At 44.4% G+C, this 19,522-nt stretch overlaps 1 non-coding gene across 1 annotated transcript; it reads right to left on the bottom strand.

Annotated features, from left to right (window-relative positions):
• Window positions 1–17,332: 17,332 nt before the first annotated feature.
• TRNAR-ACG (transfer RNA arginine (anticodon ACG)) lies at window positions 17,333–17,405 on the bottom strand. The gene has a single exon. It is a non-coding gene; the product is annotated as a tRNA-Arg (tRNA).
• Between the last annotated feature and the right edge of the window lie 2,117 nt (window positions 17,406–19,522).

The raw sequence follows: 19,522 nt of genomic DNA, 5'->3' as shown, positions 1-19,522 counted from the left end.
TTGTATTTGTTGTGTAAATGTATGTTCTTTTATGGACTTTGTGTTTAAGCTCCGAATAAAGGCCTATGAAATGAAATGAAATGAAATGAATGACTGACTGCTGAACTACGGCACTCAGACCAATCACAACGCTGCATTGCAGCATTGTGATTGGCAATGAAGAGCCTGCGTGCTTGCTGCTTCCTGTTCCGGCCCGGAGGAGAGACACGGTTAAAGGTAAATGCATTTTTTTCTTACTCCCCCGCCCAGCCACTCATGGTCCGTGCCAGCTGCCGCTATTATAGTGTACAGCAGGGTTTACTTTATTCCTTGTAATGCATGTTCACACTATTAGCTTTCCCACAAAAATCTTACATTCTTGGTGCATAGCTCTTTCATACGAAAGAGAGAACATGTTTGCAAACATGAAGAATAAAACTGGAATCTCTAGTGCACAAGTAAACAAAAACAACATCTGTTAGCTATTTGTAGCAAATATAAATTAGGATCCATTTCATTCAAGTAAGATTTTTTTTTTAAAGCTCAGCTTAGAATGAGTAGAAACATTCAACAAGATTCTAACATTTCTATAATTACCTAAGGAGTGCAGAAAATAAACATGTTGCCATAAATATCTCTCTGCTGCTTCTTGCTGAACAGAGCAGAAGAAGAGAAAGCCAGGTTTCATTCTCCTTCTTTAAACTGCAGTTTTAATTATGCTCCATGGCCTGACCTGCCCATCCCCTCAGCTGCTGGCTCTGCCAGCAGGCCTTGTGACGTCAGAACTCAACTGTAATACGTCATTCCAGTTGAGTGGCGGTAATTTCTTTATAATCGTCTGCTGGGTGTATCACAAGTCGCCTACTATATTTGGTATAATGTACCACCTGCCCTACTTTGTGAGGATACTCCAAGTACACACAGTATTTTGGAAAGTATCATTGTATTGAAAGTATCACTTACCTGCTACTAAGTAAAAATTGGTTCTAGTAAAAATAACAAAGTGACAACTTTTTATACAAACAATTGGTCTGGATTCGGTCTGTGTGTGACATCTTTTCTTGCCTGAGTGTGTACAACACATGCTTAACACTACCCTCTGATAAGCCTGACTGCTCAACCATATTACCACAAAAGAGAGTAAGTTATTATCTACTTTAGCCTCTGCTATACCTCTGGGGATCCACTGGACTCTGTGCACACTATACTTTACTTTGGTATAGTATATACAGAGCCAGCTTCCTACACACTGGTCAGCAAAGTCACCCTAATTAGCCACCTGTTCTTTCCCAGTTAATCGTCCCCCTCAGGGCTCCAATGCCTGTGCCTTGAATCCTTCGAGCAACGTCTCCCATTGAATGGATTTGGGTGTCTTACGTAGGCCTCCATATTCTTCTCGCCATAAAGCCTCACTTTCAGCCAGACCCCAGTGCAAAACCTCCTCATGCCATTTATCCACCCTAGGGGCCAGTGGGGACGTCCAATGTTTCATTATGAATCTTTTCGCTAATAGCAGTGCTAAGTTCGTGAAGCATACATGCACCTTAGGACGTTTGGGCCGCGAGCATAATTCCAACATACTTACTGCCAACAAATAAATCCTTGGATCAAAAGGTAACTCAGTTCAGTTCAGTTCAAAATTTATTGTATGATTAATTAAAATCTTTACAATTTGTACAAAAAAAAAGTTATAAAATTAATGTCATTACAATCGCAATTTAAAAACCAAGCTTTAAAATCCACATTTGTGATATCTCATTGGTTATATGGTTTAAAAACGTATGTTTAACCATCACATACTTGTTATAATTACAGTGGTAACATTTTAAATCTAGTCCAGCTTCTGTGCACCTACTTACTAAAACTCTTAATCTTTTTTTTTTTTCACATTCTATCCGTATTCACACACGGCGCCTTGAGGCTAAAAACTGGATGGTCATTCTTCTCTGCTTCCTCCTGATCGGCTTGTCGTAATAATTTTCTTACCTCTACCAGGTATTTTACTCCCCGGCAGGCCAAAATTGTGGAGGAGCCATCCAACCAGCGTATCACGGCTTGCCTGCACGTGCGGATGTTCAGTTCGTTAAAAATTGGTTTTAAATACCGTTTCCTCAGGAACATAACTGCTGGGCACACACATAATAGATGAATTAAGGATTCCTTGGTGTGTCCACACAGTCGACACTGCGCAGGTTGTATGTGATGTTTCCAGGACGGCTGTAGATCTTTTGAGTCATGTTGGCCCATCCGAAAGTCTGTGTAGCTCCTTTTTATGTGCCGGCTGAAATGAGAGAATAAATATGCTTGCGGTTTTAGTAGTTTATAAGAAGAGATGACTGTCCACCCGTGCCGACGTTTGGCAATTATATTTTTGTCTTCCAAGAAGGATTCACTTTTTGCTGCGTCGTTGACCGCTTTACTAATACTTGCTTTGTCTGCCCTAGGTTCCCATGCTGTTTGTACTCCCAGGTCGGCCAAACATGTTTTCAAATAACTTCCCCATGAACTCGTTATTTCGTGGTCCACCTGGTACTTAATTTCTTCCCAGCATAGGCTATGCATATTATTTGGTTCCGCTGAATGGAATTTTTGGCATAATTTTACGAAGCCGCTCATGCTCCGAAATTTCTGGTTTTGAAGACCAAACTCAAGCCGAACTTGCGACAGAGAGGCAGAATTTGGCAGGTTGAAAACGGCCTTATAAATCTTTGTCTGGAGATTATTTAATAGGACAGCCTCCTTGCCACACCAGGTGACTAACCCGTATGACAAGGTGGGCAACATTTGTGCCGCCATCACTTTTAAAAGGTGGTTGTAATTCGGCAATCCAATTTTGTTTTTAGCAGTCTATATGCAAAAATTAGTGATTGTGCTTTGGCTTTTATAGCCAGTATATGCTCTTTATGTGTTATGCCCCACCCTATTATTATTCCAAGATATTTATATGACCCTTGCTCTTCAACCGTTGCCCCTTTCACCGACCATTTGAATTTGGTATTTTTAGGGTCCACTAGGCGAACGACTTTTGTTTTTGCTTTGTTTAGTTCCAAGTTTTCCTGGTCCAAGTAAGATACTAGGTTATTTATCGCTCTTTGTAGACCTATCGGAGTTTGACTTAGTACAACTATGTCGTCCGCGTATTGTAACACGGTGATCAGATTATTAGCCATTTTCGGCGGAAGACAGTTGGCTGCTTCCATGTTTTTGCTAATATCCGAGAGAAACAAGTTAAATAGGCTTGGTGCTAGCACGCAACCTTGCTTCAAATCTTGGCGCGTGTCAATGCTCGGAGTTGTTCTGCATCCGTCGCCTAATTTCACTCTTGCCCAGGTGTCACTGTACAAGGCAATTATTGCTTTTAGTAGTTGGCTCGGCAGACCCCATTCCTTTAATTTTAACCAAAGACGCTCTCTACTCACTCGATCAAAAGCCGATTTTATGTCGACAAAACATGCATACAGCTTTGTTCTCTTTTTTAAAGCTTTTTCTGTTAACAGTGACAGGATTGCCAGGTTTGTTATTGTGCCCATCCCTTGCCTAAAGCCTGTTTGGAACTTAGGAATTATGTTCTTATCGTCCATCCAGTCTCGCAGCTGTACCAGGAGGCACGAAGCATAAAGTTTTGCCTCTACATCAATTAAGGATATCAACCTATAATTCAAAGGCTCGCGATGATCTCCCTGTTTAAATATTGGGTGGATTATATTCCCTTTCCATGAATCTGGGACTTCGGACTGAGCATATATCTGGTTAAAGAGAGGCGTTAGATTCTCCGACCAGAAATCTGGGTCGCTCTTAAAAAGCGCATTGGGCAGCCCATTTGGTCCTGCTGCTCCCTCTGTCTTAAGTTTTTGCATTATGCCTCGAAGTTGTTTACAAGTGGTCAGGGAATATTCTTCAGTACCTCTTCTCAGACTCAGATTTGTTTTTGATTTTTTCGCTACCAACGTTAGCCCACAGGAGTCTTCTGTACTGCTTAATTCTGTACTGCAGTACAAATTTCGTACATGTTGAACCCACGTTTCCACTCCGATTCCTGCTTCCTGTTGCAGTCTTGCTCCTTTATTCAGGTTGTTTATAATGCCCCAGAAATCCCTGCTGTTTGGCAGTTTACTTACACACAATAGTTTGTTCCAGATGGATTCCTTGTATGCAGATTTAGCAGTCGTCAGCATCTTCCTATAGATGTTCCTTATTTCCTTTAATCTACATTTATTTGGGTTACTTCCCATTCTTATTGCCTGTGTTTGTAATCGTACCTCTCTTGCAACCCTTCTCTTTTGGTCTCGTAGGTCCATGTTGAACCATGGTTCCCTCCTGGTGTTAAACCTTCTTTGCTTACCCGGCACGGCTGGAAACTTTCGTGTGAGGGCCTGGGCCAGCTGTTTCCAGTTGTTAATGCGTTCGTCATCTAACTGTGGCCCCAGTTTACTCATGTATTCCCTTGCTGAGTCCTGAATGTTTTTCAGGTCGCTACCTCGCCATTTTAGTTTTCTCAAACTAAATTTTTCAGAATGTTGAATGAGGGAATTTATGTATTGGGCCTGCGTAAGAGATTTTCATTATCGTTAGTTGGGGGAAGTGATCACTTTCTATACGTTCAGCGATTTCAAAAGAGTCAATGCAGGGGAGTAAGTTGTTACTTATAATTGTAAAGTCTATTGTTGAGCGAACCTTACCACTCAAGTATGTAATGGACACTGGAGTGTCTCCCTTTATGTTTCCATTCAGGATTGTCAATCCCAGGTCTTTTAATTTGTTCGTTATTATTTGTCCTCCCCCGTTTGCTTCCTTCTTTCCTTCAACACGATCTTTGGTTATAAGATTGCAATTGAAGTCTCCTGAAATAAACATAGAGCATTGGACATTGGATCTTTGCAATGTTTTTATCAGGTTAATTAATGTAGACTGCTTTTCTTTCTGAGACTTTCTCTCTGGGTGAATGCACACATTGATCAGCAGAAGTTGCCACTTAAAGTTATTTACTGGTGACTTGCCACTAATTTTAATCACTTGTACCCAGTTAACACCTACATCCTGTTCTTCAGTTACCCAATCATATTTTTGGGCTGCGTATATCGATAGACCACCTCGTGGATGACCAAACGATGAGAATCTTTCTGCGAAAATGTGGTGTTCTTTAAATCCAGGAATTGAGATTGGAGTCATATTCCATGTTTCCTGGAGCAAGATAATGTCTTGTTGCTGAAAAAAGTTTAAAGTTTCGTGGTCCTGGTCCATTTCTTTAAAACCGTGAATATTCCATGAGCAGATCGTAACAATGTTCGACCTATTTTCCTTCGGAGTTTGGTCCTGTGTTTCCATTTCCGTTGTTTGTTTTTCTTCATCGTTAGGTATACTTTTTGTTTAACGCCTTTGGTACCCATGACCAATCCATTTTATCCAATGCTCGACTTCCCGCGTTTTGTGTACTTGTTGTTAAGTTAACCCCATTTCCAATAAGTGATGTTACAGGCGTGGTGGATCGAGCGCCTCGTACGCAAGAGGACTGGCTTTTCCCAACTCTTTCATCCTTCTTTGAATTTTTTGAACTATTTAGGAGAGGATAAGGGTTTCTTGGGGGGTTGTGCAACATCAGTGTAATTCCCCAGGCTCCAAATATTGATCTTGTTAAGTATATCTTATCCACCAGGTCCTTTGAGGCCCAAGTTGTCACGGTTTCTTCTATCTCTAAGTTTGATTTCGTTTGTTGAAATTCCACACCTGTCAAATCTTGTGAGGCTATCCCTTTTAATTCTGGGATTTGTTTGAACAACTTTAACAATTTCCCTCGGTTTAGAGTATCCTGCCTTCCTTTTGTAGGATATTCTGGCACAAATGTCAGTTTTAGTGCATAGGCCTCTTGATGGTATTTATGGCCTTCGGGAAATTGAAAAAAATCATCTTTGGCAGCAGCAGAATTGCTTATTATGAATGAGTCGCAAATAACATGATCTTCTTGTTCCACTGGATCTTCATTCACCTTCTCGTTTTTTCTCTCTGTTTTACTCGGGTGCCATATTGACCTTATCCTAGGAGGTTCGGGGTCTGGTTCTGTGGTAGATAGAGTACATCTTCGATCCTTTCCAATTATTAGAACCTTTAGTGGGTTATGTTGTGATTTTGGATTAGTTTTTTTCTCCTGAAGCTTTTTATTTGTTGAATTTTCCCGTCTTCTTTGTTCCTTCAGTATCTTACTTTCCTCATTCCGATGAACAAGTTCGTCTTCTATTACTGTTTCACGGCATATTTTATTCCAAGGGGCTTTTATTTCCAATTTTTGAGATGTTCCTGCTTGCCCCTTGTCTTTGATTGATTCAGGCTGTTCCTGCGTTTCCTGTCTAAGTTTTAGGTCTGTATTGTTTGTTAATGAACATCCTACATCTGTAAGGGCACGTTCATTCGACTTATTTTTTTGAAGAGAGGAAACGGTGTTAACTGCAATAACTGAGCCTTCATCCGTTGGAATCCTTCTTGGCCCCTTCTCAGCTCCCCGGATTCCTGTCGCGCCGTTTTCCGCCCCAACTCTGCAACACCTGCTACCACAGCTGTTTTCTCAGCTCCGATTCTCCCGACTCTCCCGCTCTCACAAAACCTAAGTACGGGCCAAGTGCCAAGTGCCTACACGTGCTGATCCTCCTGCTCACGCAGCTCACACAGCTCAGGGAAGGACCGCCAGCACCTAAGCGCCCTACGAAGTGATTCAGCGTAAGGCAGATCCGAGCTTCGGGGGTACAAGGGTTCAGAGGGCACGGCAGGGCGTACCAGTGAGCGCTGCGCGATTTCCACGCCCTCAAACTCTAATGCTGGCTAGTGCGGCTTCGTCCCAGGTCAGATCTCCTCTACCACATCTGCAAATGAGAGCAGCCGTATCGGCAGTATATTCCACTCCAAAAGTAATCCCTGCGCTCACCAACGGGAAATCCTACGCAATAGTACAGCGCTGGACAAATCGAAATGATTTGCTATGACTACCAGCAACAAAAACGTTGTGTAGATGGGTGGTTACGTTTCTGGTGTTAACTCAGAGATCCTATTGTTACTTGCAGATCATAAAATGCAGCCCTTTCAATATAGCGCAGTCGCTTGTGTTCAGTATTAGCTGGTGTCTTGGAATTGGTGTAACTCCCAAAAACAACGGACACAAAATGATGCCCCTCAGCTGCGTGCCTTACTTGCTGGTTCTCCCAGGCCCCTGTCTCAGCGTGCAGCCACCGGAGTTGGTCTCAGTACCTGGAGGCTTACTCCTTGGAATGAGGGCAGAGTGAGCTCCTGTACCCGCCTCCTTGCCGGATGATCTGAACCGCAGGTAGGCTTGGGTGTTGCTCAGTTTACCGCAGGAGCTCAGCTGCACCAACGCCGAATCCAGTCACCACTGGGTTCCAGTCGCTTCCTCCGGACCGCTGCAGGCTGCGCTACTCCTCGGCGAGGCTCCTTCCGGCGTCTTCGCGATCCACAGTCAGCAAGTGGGAGTGGGAGTGGACCAGTAGCTGATTTGGAACAACATGCTATCTTCACGCTGCCAAAAGCTCTTCCCGCAGGGGGGGAGGGGGGGTACAAGCCGCAGGATAGAACCCGGCCACCACTCCCCGCCGCTAAGGACAGTCCGCGGCAACTGCAACCGCCGTACCCGCCGTTCCCGCCTGCCACTGGCGGTACCGTCAATAGGGGACACACGCGGCAACTGCAGAACTCAGCTCAGCTCGATTCCGGCGCCGGGTGTGCTTGCCGGTGATTGTCGGCTCAGACCAAATCCCAGTACCGCAGCTCAGATCAACCCCAGCTCTCCTCCGCTCCCGCTGCTGCTCTGCTCTGCTCTGCTCTGAGCTCCGCTCACGTGACTCAAAAAACATGTAAAGTGACGCGCATAATCACACTGGGGAACCTGTGGGATGATCCCTTTCAGGACGAAATCGCTCACCCACCATAGGTGGCATGCTTATCATTTGGGTTTCTCCTCTCTGTGAGAATTCCTAGTCCCACTAAGGGCTACAACTCCCTCTCTGAGAGGAAGGAGCTCAGGGATGTTTTTGTATTCCTACTCTGTCGAGGATATACTAAATCCACTCGATGAAAGACAAAGGTCGGTCGGGTGAGGATGCAACACAACTAAGAATAAACTGTGAAGGAGTGATCTTAAAACTAAGTAGCAGGAACAAGAGGGAAACCTTTATTAACTTGTTCTTGCTGTCAGGGTTAAAAACAGTGCAACTGCAGTATTGATTTAAAACTGCATGTGTAAGACGAAGGGGTCTACATGTTTCAGCCAGGATGACCCATCCGGTTTCAAGGCTTTCGTCAGGACCTAAACAGGGTGTGCTGCTGCTGGAAAAAGTGCAAAAATAATACAGGTAATTTTGTTCAAGTATCAAACCAGTAATCCTGCTATTTTCTGGTCCAGATATTTACTGGTCGTGCCCATAGTGCACAGATTATTAGCCTCAACTCTACACCAGTCTTCCTGGACACAGACACCGCTTGCACTACACTTGCACATCAGTCACACTGGACTCACAAAGCTCTTGCATTATACTCATACTCGCGCACCTCTCACCTTGCACTTTCCCCCAATCCCCCTCACAGACCACTAATACACCACCGAGACGCAGTGGCGGCTAGCGGGGGCGTTAGGGGGGAACAAAATATGGAAAAAAAACACTTACCTCCTTGCGTCGCGGCTGCCTCCATCTCTCATTTGTCATTGCTGAAGAGTCCGGAAGCACATAGGCTTCCCTAAGCCAAACACAACGCTGCAATGCAGTGTTGAGATTGGATCCCCATAGCAATCACATCACTGCAATGCAGAGTTGTGATTAGTCTGAGCGCCGTGGATCGGTGCTAAGATGGGGACTGAGGGCATGGGCATGTTCTCCACCAGGCTGTGTAATGCAGCCTGGTGGGGAACATGCAAAGTGCACATGAGGGTTTGGCTGGGCCTAGCAAGCCGGCCAAGCAGTCATGCGTTCTTAGTGTGCACAGTTGCTGGAGCGGGTAATACAAAAATGTTTGTATACCCTCCCTATTTGCATGTTATACTAATTAGAATAATGAATTAATTTTAATTTTACTAATTGTTTGAAGTGAATAAATTAATTAACTTTATTAATAATGAATTACACGTGGGATTTGCATTTGCATGGCCTAATTAATACGTAAACTAAAATATGTACGCATACTAATGATAGACAATTAGATTATTGCATGTTATATGTTGCTTTTGTGATGATTTTGTATTTGTGCAATATAAAGTGAGTATAATTCGCATTGAGTGTTGCTTTTTGCTAGATAAATACACACACATAAGGGTTTTAGTGAGGGAATAACATTTTATTAGTTATTTCTATGTATTAATTACGTTTTTGTGTTTCTTTGCTTAAGTTGACCATTTGGGCCTGCCACAAGATGGCTGCCTTCCGTACTCGACGCGACATAAGCTGTTCCATGAGGTTCTGGGCAAAGTGCGCCTGCGCTAATACAAGCTACATTGGCCTCGCATTGACCTAAACAGACTGTGCCCATCAAGGACACTCTGGGACACCATCCAATTATCTGAAGACAATGGAAAGTCTCTTGAAACAGGAATTAACCCGTGTCATGACCTAATGGACAGAAAGCCTGTGAAACCTTAACGGATGATACCAAATCCACCAATAAGGAGAACTGAGACCTAAATATTTGTTACTTTGTCAATCATTTTTACTATAAAAATGATAGAATAGAGAGGTCGAATGCCATCGCACTTGATCGCCTTCTTGATTTCCTGACGTTATGCTGATGGAGAGGACACTGCAGGACAGCTGTTTCCCTGCATCTTTGACGGACTAAATTGCTGCCCAATTTTCTGATGAACTGCACTAATTGAATGGGCATAGATTGACGGGTTCGTTCCTATGGTCCCTACCCCTTCGTTGGGACTGTAGAGTCCTGTGAGACAACCTGATTGACTTAGAGGACGACTTTAGCCAGAATAGGTAAATATGGTCAATTGTGATTTACATAAATAATTTTTCCAGGTCATATTAATTTAGATAAAGATTTATTGTTATTGATCCTAAATGAGTTGTGTTGTTTATTCAATGAGAAATGTTCAAAATTTAAGGTAAAAGGGTTATTAGTATCATCAAACTTGTAACTAGCAGATTCGTCCCATAGCATGGAAGGGATATGCAGGATGAGGTAAGATATAGTGGTATAGATTTGTGAATAAAGGTAATCCTTTCATGCCAGCGTTTGGAACAATCAACTCCCAAGAGAGCAGACTAATGAGGTATGAAAGTTGGTGTTATGGGCCCCACCAGTGAATGTATTGATTGAATGTGGTAGTGTGATTTCTGGTCTGTGCTGAAGGGAGGGTTTCGGATTCCACGCTGCAACACAGTCCACTCCTCCTCCCTGAGCCACCAGCCCTGCCTCGCCCTAACCCACACCAATGGAAAAAAATAATATATATATATATATATATTACATATAATATAAAAATATAGTAACATTCCTATTATCTTTTTATTTTTCCCTTTGCCACTGCTCTGAGAGCAGTGGGGTGACGCTCCTCCGCCTTAGCGACGGTGCCACCCCTGCTCAGACACTTCTCACCAAGTAGTCACTCACCATTCATCCTGCTCTCACCCACATGACATTGATTGACCTTTGAGGGCATGTGAGTAAAGTTAGTAAAATTAATCGTCCTTGAGAAAATTGTGTTTTCTTCCTTCTCATTCTCCTGCCTTTCTTTGATTACTAGCGATTAATGTGATATTCTATGTTGCCTGTGTCTACAAGAGTAACATGCTCTGATAATTATTGACAAAATAACCTCAAATTTGTGAGAGCAAGGTGAATGGTGAGTGACTACTTGGTGAGAGGTGTCTGAGTGGTGTGTGAGTGGTCTGTGAGTGCAGGGTGATTGGTGTATGAGTGCAAGGTGAGAGGTGAGAGTTGAGTGAGTACGAGTACAATACAAGAGCTGTGTGAGTCCAGGGTGAAGGAAGTGACCTGATTAGGGTCACTCGCGACCACCTCTCAGCCTTCCATACAAATGAAGAGTCGGTCAGACAGTAGAGAATACAAACCAAAGTTATTTATTAGTCATACACTTGAGTGGAGTCCAGTCTGACCAGCCTCCTTACAATGCCGTAGAGGGACTGACCCCCGTCAACATGGTAATACAAGATATACATTTCCAACACCCCTAAAGACCTGCCCAGACTGGAATTTTCCAGTCTGGGCGCTGATGAACAAAGGAGGTACAGAAGGACAAGCTACCATCCTGAGACGGGTACATGCTATCTTAGTTTCAAGGTTACTCTGCCCATGCCCGTCTTCTCTGAGAGTGGGAGCAGGGCCACCTACTGGGAAAGGCATGCAAAGACAGAACGATCTATTCATTAGTGCAGTGAAGCTCAACCTTGTATAATAAAGAGAAACAATCGAGGCTGCTTTCTGCTGAGGCAGACAGTATGGGACAGAAGGTTACTTTTGATCTTAGTACAAAATGGCGGCTGAATACAAAATGGTGCCGCAAATGCTAACTTAACTAGCACAATGCTAAAAGGGGTTAGCTAGATGCATTCTCAGTCCAACAAGGGTGACCAATGTGTAAGTGCAGTGCAAGCAGTGTCTTTGTGCAGGATGACTAGTTTATGCCTGTGCAGTGTGATCTGTGTATGTGTTTGCAGAGTGAGCTATTTGTGCAGGGTGAGTGGTATGTCTGTGTGCAGGGAAAGTGGTGTATGTGAGTACAGGGTGTGGTGTGTGAGTAAAGAGTGGGTGGTTTGAGAGCTGTATGAGTGGTGAATGAGTGCACAGTGAGTGCTTTATGGGTAGGGGTGAACTGTGAGTGACTTGTGTGAGGGGTGCAGTGTAGGGCAGAGTGGCGTAGAGTGGAGTGGCATAGATTAGATTGGTATAGAGTGGAGTGGCGTAGATTGGAGTGGCATAGAGTGGGGTGGAGTGGAGCAGAGTGGAGTAGAGTGGAATGGGCGTAGATTGAAGTGGCGTAGAGTAGAGTAGGGTGCCGTAAAGTGGAGTGGTGTAGAGTGGTGTGTCGTAGAGTAGAGCAGCGTAGAGTAGTACAGTTTTGGATATTGGTAACTGAAGCGTCAATAGAGATGGCAGATAGGGTGAAGGCAACAGAACTAAGAAGCCATATGCCTGTTTTAACAGTAGGAATAATATTGAAATTCTTATTAAATTTAAATAATAATGCATTGCAAAATGACAAGAAAGAACAAAAACGAGGAAGAACTAATCTACTTGGTCCATGCTGCATTAAGGAGCTAACAAAAGAAAGGAAGGGAAGCACATGGGAGCTAAGCAATCGAAAGATTGCAAATGAGTGTGACAACAAAAACAAATAATTGTATGCTATGAGCGTGTTGTAAACAGTAAACAATATGTCTTACAGCTTAGCGCATGTGCTGTGTAGGTGAGACCCAAAAATGTGGGAGAGCAGCTAAGACAGTGAAGATGAGAGCACAACATGAGAAGGAGGCAAGGAAGGCAAGATACAAAGAATTGCCTTCAGTAAGAAGGACAGATGTGCTGCAGAAGGTGAGCAGCTTGAGGAGTGCAGCTGGAACAGAGAAGGCACGGCACAGAAATACGGTGTCATATGAGAGAATGCAGAGTAAAAGAAAGAGCTCAAGGAGAGCGGTGTAGAGAGAGTACCATTTATTTTAGTTATTTATATATTTTTCTAGTTTTATATAGCACAGACTTGGCCCGAGGGCATCAGAGTGCCTTACTCTGGATGCATAAACAACAATTACAGGGGGTAAAAAGCAATAGGATGCATGCAGGAGATATACCACAGGTAGGAAACATACAGTAAAACGCAATATATAACAAGTACAAAATTTGCAATGGGGGAAGGCGAGGAATGTCAATGCACTTCTGGGGTAGCTAAAGGAGCTTACGGCATGGGGCATAGCATCTTAGACCGGTGTGGGACAGTTTGTTCCTAGGATGTGATGTACAGGTTGGTGAGAAGATTTGCTTTAGGAGGGAGGGCTTAGGTATTTGTTGAGAAGAGATAGTTTGAGGTTTTTCCTGAAGTGTAGGTAGGATCAGTTGTCACATAGTTCTATTGGAAGGACTTTCCAAATTAGTCTTGGATTTGGGTGGAATCAGGAGAAGAGTGTTAGAGCTTCATATGGGTCTCTTTTGGCCCGCTTTTGAAAGTTTGTTGGCGAGGTAGGTTGGCTGTCCTGAGTAGAGGGTTTTGTGGGTTATGCATGCTGTTTTGAATATACTTCTCGCTTCAATTGGAAGCCAATTGAGTTTTTTGAGTGTGGTAGGGATGTGGTCATATCGTTTCTCTCCAGAGAGAAGTCTGGCCGCTGCATTGAGTGTGGACTTCGTAGGAAGGAGGTGGATTTTTGAGGTGCCGGTGAATATTGCTTTGCCACAGTCCGTTTGGAGAGGACTCAGGATTGTGTTACGGTCTTCAGTTCATCAATGGGGATGAATGGTTCAAATTTGTAAGGTGATTAAGCATGTAGGAGGCGCTTTTTGCTGAGGCACTGATATGGTCTTTCATTTTTAGGCTCTTGTTGAGACTGCAGAAGGACTGTCACCCACGGACTCATAACCAGCAGACTGGACTACGGCAACGCCCTCTACTCCAGAATCAACAGAGCGCTTCTACACAAACTCCAAACCATCTAGAACGCCGCAGCCAGACTGGTCCTCGGGACACCGCGTCACGAACACATGACGCAACACCTACGAGCCCTCCAATGGCTTCCCATCGAGAAGAGGGTCACCTTCAAACTCCTCACCCACGCCTAAAAATCCCTCAACTATATCGGACCCAAATACCTCAACAAGAGAGTATCCTTCCACGTACCCAAGAGGAACCTCCGCTCCGCCGACCTCGCCCTGGCAGAGGTCCCCCACATCCGCGGAAACAGAACTGGCAGGAGAGCTTTCTCCTACATCGCAGCCAAGACCTGGAACCCTGTGAACATCGCACTTTTCCCCACCCTGCAAACGTTCAGGAAAGAACTCAAGACCTGGCTCTTTGCCTGATCCGGAGCCGCTCCTCCCCCAGCGCCTTGAGACCCTCACAGGTGAGTAGCACGCTATATAAAACCCCTGATTGATTGATTGATTGATCCCAGGAGATTTAACTGAATTGGAGGTGGCTAGTTTACAGTTTAGTGCCGTTAGGTTGCTGAGTCAGTTCTGGATAGGGAGTGGGCTAGTGTTTGGCTGGATGAAAAGTTTCATTTTGGTTGGTTTGGGCTTTAGGTGGTTGTTGGTCAAGCCAGGTTTTTATCAGGGAGAGCATATTTTTTAGGTGTTGCATGGCTTTAGGTGATGACATTTTGATGTAGATTTGGGTGTCATCAGCGTAAAGATGGTTGGCTATCTTTGCCTGTTTTAGGAACCCAGCCAGGGGTTCCATCTAGAGGTTGAACAAAGCAGGGGATAGGATTGAGCGTTGGAGAACTGGTTGTTTAACAAGTGCTGCTAGTGATGTGCGATTGTTTATTTTCATTGAGTGGGATCTTTCATTCGGGTATGATACAAACCATTGCAGGACAGTACCACTGATGCCATCACGTTGTGAGAGGGTGTTTTGAAGAGAGTTGTGGTTGACGGTATCAAAGGCAGAGGTGAGGTCCAGGAGGATTGTGAGGCAGGCGTCGCCATCATTCCGGGATCTATGTAGATCATCAGTGATGTTCAGGATTGCGCTCACTGTAGTGCAGCCTTTCCTGAATCCATATTGGAAGGAGTCTTGTAAGTTGAATTTTGCGATGTGGTTGTTTAGCTAGGAGAGTACGCATTTCTTCATAGTTTGGGCAAGGAGTCGGAGGTTGGTTATACGTCTTTAGTTGTTGAGGTCATTGGGGGTCAGCGCCAGACTTATTGAGGAGGGGGGTGATTTGGCCAAGTTTGAGAAAAGCTGACATGGAGCCGCTAGATAGGGAGGAGTTAATGATTTTGGTCCAGGTTGGTGAGATGATGTGTCTGAGATTTTTGAAAAATAAGGAGGTGAGAGAGTCACAAAGTAGGGAGGTAGGCTTCAAGCATGATAGTATTTCGAGGTCTTCCTTTTCAGGGATGGTTTCGAACTTAGACCATGTGGCGCTGTTTTTTTAGATATGTGATTGGTGATGCAGTTCTGGTTCTCTGTGGATGCGGAGTTGGGAGGACCGGGGGGCCATCTTTGGGAGGGGGGTCGGCTTTAGAAGGATACAACACAATTGACAGGGGTGCTGCACCTGCATGGGTCACGCACTGCACTGTGGTGGTGGCAATTCAGTGCCAGTAACTGACTGTGAGTAGGGGAGACACAGTGCAAGCAGATGGGATTCAATTCAAATGAAAGGAGTACATTTTGGGTGGAGGAATGCAGTGCTTGAGATGCAGTGTGAGTGGAATATGTGTGGTGGGATGAATGCAGTGTCAGAGAAGCAGAATGAGTGGGCCTCGCTGGATTGGACGTAGTGCCAGTGGAAGCCATTTAGTCTTATGGGAAGGCTCTAGTGCTGGTGATGCAGCGTGAGAGATAGGAATGCAGGGTGCTGTATTTTAATACTACTAGCTGCAGATGGAGAACTCTTCTTTTTGGTCTATGTTGTAAGTTAATTGGCATTAGTTAGTGTTCAGGTTTGTTTTCACTCACAATGTATTCTATAGCTCTCCTAGCTTGCTAGGCACTTACCTCTTTATCATTGGTCCTTTGTGTCCTATTCTTTCTTAGCATTCCAAGTTCCAGTATGCATTCCATGTCAGTTGTGATTTGTTTTACCTGTGTGTGGATGCTCCCTGAAAGCAGCTACTTTCTTATACAAGTGTGATGTCATTACTTACCATATTTTGGCAATGAGAAGTGGAACACTAGAGCACCCTCCTTCCCACACACTGCCCCGTGTGAAACTGAGTGAGAGGAGTATGATTCGAAGTTGGTCGGGACGTGTTATATTTGTTCCAGCTTCTCCAATGGTGTACTAGTGGTGTACCACTGGAGGGACATTTTTTATACTGTTGTCCTTCCTGTTTTTATGGTGAGAGGAGGGATTTGGCTCAATGGGGGGCGTGAGTACTCAGCACGAACGTTCTACAGCGCAAGAACCCATTTTAGGTACCCGGGGTACCATTAACAGGGACTTACATAGAGCCTAAAATGGTGCCAATTGTAGAACAATGGTACAGTTTAGGGAAAGAACACTGGTACTTGGAACCTGATTAGCAGAACCCAGTGCACTTTCAGTCAAAAATGCACCAGTTAACAGGCAAAAAATTGGGGGTACTACCACAAGAACCCAGTTTCCTTCAATGGGCAACAGCATGTGAAAACAACGGGAGTATGCCTCATACAGGGTTTGTTACAGTACCCATGTTTTCAAATGTGGTAACTTCAGAGGTATATTTCCTTAATTTTGCTGCAGCTAGACATTCTTGACGTTTCTAGTATTGGAGCCCTGGGTCCGGATGGCCCACAATAGTTACAATGTACACGCTGTGTAGAAGCAGTACCCCTTATAGGTTTGATACTACGCTCTCCGTTAGTGACGGCACATTGTTATTGTTTGTTCTAAGGTTTGTAAACGACGGAGAATCGCTGGGCCAAGTATTGTTGGAATGTTCTGCACTGTTCGACGCTGTCACCTGATGCATTAGTGGGGGGAGGGGGTAATAAGAGATGTGTATGGGAACAAGTTCTCTCCATCGTCTTCTTACGTCAAAATGTCGACTTAGCGAGTGTTTACAACATTATAACTTGGAATGTGGTGTGTATGGGGGTCTGTGTACAGTAGGCATAGAATACTTGCCCAATTGCATTGGCGCCATGCCCAGATTACCTTCATACAAGAAACCCACTTAGTGGCTTCCGAAGCTCAGAAATTACGCAAAAGATGGAGATGTCAGCTGTTTCACACATCCAACTCCACTTTCTCGAGGGGAGCCATGATCTGGCTCTGGGTTGGGTTCCCATTTGTGGTGTTTTACTCTAAGATTGACATGCACTTTTTATGGGATCCTGGCGTATTTTGTTTTCCATTTCTACTACTGTTTGTAATCAACTCTGTCTGTACACACCTTGGCAGCTCTTTTAAAGATGTCGAGGCTCCTGTAAAAGTTCACTTAATTACTCTACTATTAACCGCTTGCCACGAGATCGAACTGTCTCTGGTCCATCAAACTTTTATCACACTTTAAGTGACCTCGCGTTAGATGACAATGACGCCTTCTTTGTGTCACAATTAGTTTTACCATAAAAGACACCTTTGATACATACCTACAGCTTCAAGGATGGACTTGAGTAAAACCGGGCTCTTTATAGATTTAGGTGCACACTTTTAGGTGTAGGGGAAACTCTAAGTAATAGGAGACATCCACACCAGCCAGCCAGGAGTCGAACCTGGAATCTTCTGATCCGTAGTCAGACGCGTTATCCATTCCGCCACTGGCCCGATGCTGAGGACTGACGTCACGACAAAGGCCTGGGAAAACAGAGTCATGGTGGGAGACACAAGAGTCAACTCATCAGTCTAATCATAACGCTCAAATTCAAAAACAGAACATGTAAAGAAAGCCAGAAATTGAATAAGAGAGCGGCTTTAGTATTCGATTTACCCCTATAAACTCCAGCTGCCTGCACTCACGCGGAGAATGTTCGTCCTTATAAAGAAGATTACAGTTTAAAGGATTTTATGGCTATTTTATTATACGAACTCCCTCGCTGTCTCACGTGTTAATTATTGTCACGAGATGTGGACATTGTACGTTTTTAAAAGTAGCAGAACGAGGAAAAAAACTGATGGCGAGTGAATGATGCCACTGCAGTGTAATGTCAATAAATTAAACTAGCAGTAAACACAGACGGTAAGTTTGGTCCCTGCAAGTTGGGAGGATATGCTTTCAATTAAGCACCAACACCTGGCAGATCTCTTCATCCCTGTAATATTCTAGTAATCAGGTATTTTCTGCAAAGAATCTGTTCGCCTCCTCTTTCTCCCCGGTGCTCAGAAGTCACCCCTTCCTTTTCTCTTGAGCTGCATTGGAATCAAAATGGCCGAGAGTTTAGCTAGCTCAGGCTAAAGAAATAGAAAGAGGGTAAAACAGCCTGGGAACTGGAAATAAAAAAAGGACGTCCTTGGTTAGCTGCCTACAAAGAGGCAGCCATGTTGGAATGACTCCAAACTGATCTGATGTAACTGACCTAATCTGATAATTTGCAATCTACCTGGTTGTCCCCCTGGACTGGTCCAAATAATAACGATTACTGTAAAAACATGGTTGGTGGGGCCCTGACCTCTTGTGAGTTAGGAGATACACTGCTATAAATGTTTTACACTGCAGTTAATATGGCACTTTAGAGTTTAGTGGATATACTGCATATAATTGTATGATAACTACCTCCCTGCATTATGCTTGATTCCGGACTGTGCCTCAGCATTTCTTCTTCGGCCTGAGTCCTGATTGTATCTCGGAATTTCTACCGTTCAACCATGCACCAACCTTACCCCACCCGGAACTAGAATCTTATGCGCTACAGACCCAACTCCTGGTCCATTAACTACCCAGACAAAATGACCAGTAATGCAAAAAAGAACTTCAAGCATAGTACTCCAAAACAACACCCGGAAACACTCATTGTAGATAACTACCACACAGCGACCAACGGCAACACGAAAACTAACTTCATTTTCTACACAAATCGCCCGGCTAAATGGAAAACCACTTTCTCTCGTCACCTTCAAGTCGCCAAGTCAGTAATAATCCCCTATGGAACTGGAACCATTCTCATACAGGCCACCGACCGGCACCTCACCACTTTTGACCGCCACTTCCCCACACTTCTTTCCTCGTTAACTCAACTGAGCCGTCAAACCATATCTCCCCAACCCACCATCATCCTTACTAATAACGTGGAACTGATCCAATCTCCCTGCCCTGAAGAACCTCTCTTCAACTCATGGACATCCACCATCACTCACTATAACCATAATACCCCTATCATTACTCTCCGCCGCCAAACACCCACAACTATTACATCTACTGAGCACACCAGGAACAACAAACTCACAATTAACAAACACCACAAGACCGATCTAGATCTTGACAGCTCGGACTCTAACCTCTGCCCTCCCGCGACCGAAATCCCCACAGGCACTCTCCGCTCGACCCCTGATAATCTGAACCTTCCCTCACAAACTACCTCTTCCTCAACACAGACCCTTTTCCCCCGACCCTTACTTCCCCCATGTCCAACGTCATCTCCAATCCAGTGGTCACTCTCCCCCCTACTACCACTGCACACTCCCCCTCCGATGTCCCACATCCACAGACACAACCTGCCTCCACCGCTAATCACATTGACATTCCCCGGAACTCTGACTTCTTACCTAGAACTTCTCTCTCTCCTCACTTGGACAGTAGACCCTCTACTCCTCCTTTGAACTCCTTGAATGGGAGCATTACTAATCCAGCTCCCCACGTCCAACCTCTTCCCTCTCCTAACCCCACTGATTCCGTCCAATCCCCGACGCCTGTTCACTCTACCTCCAAAGACCCAAGTAATTCTCAG

Source organism: Triturus cristatus, chromosome 8 (assembly GCF_964204655.1).
Source record: "Triturus cristatus chromosome 8, aTriCri1.1, whole genome shotgun sequence".
Taxonomy (NCBI): domain Eukaryota; kingdom Metazoa; phylum Chordata; class Amphibia; order Caudata; family Salamandridae; genus Triturus; species Triturus cristatus.
Note: the sequence above shows the minus strand (reverse complement) of the source record. Positions and strands in the feature narration are given on the sequence as shown.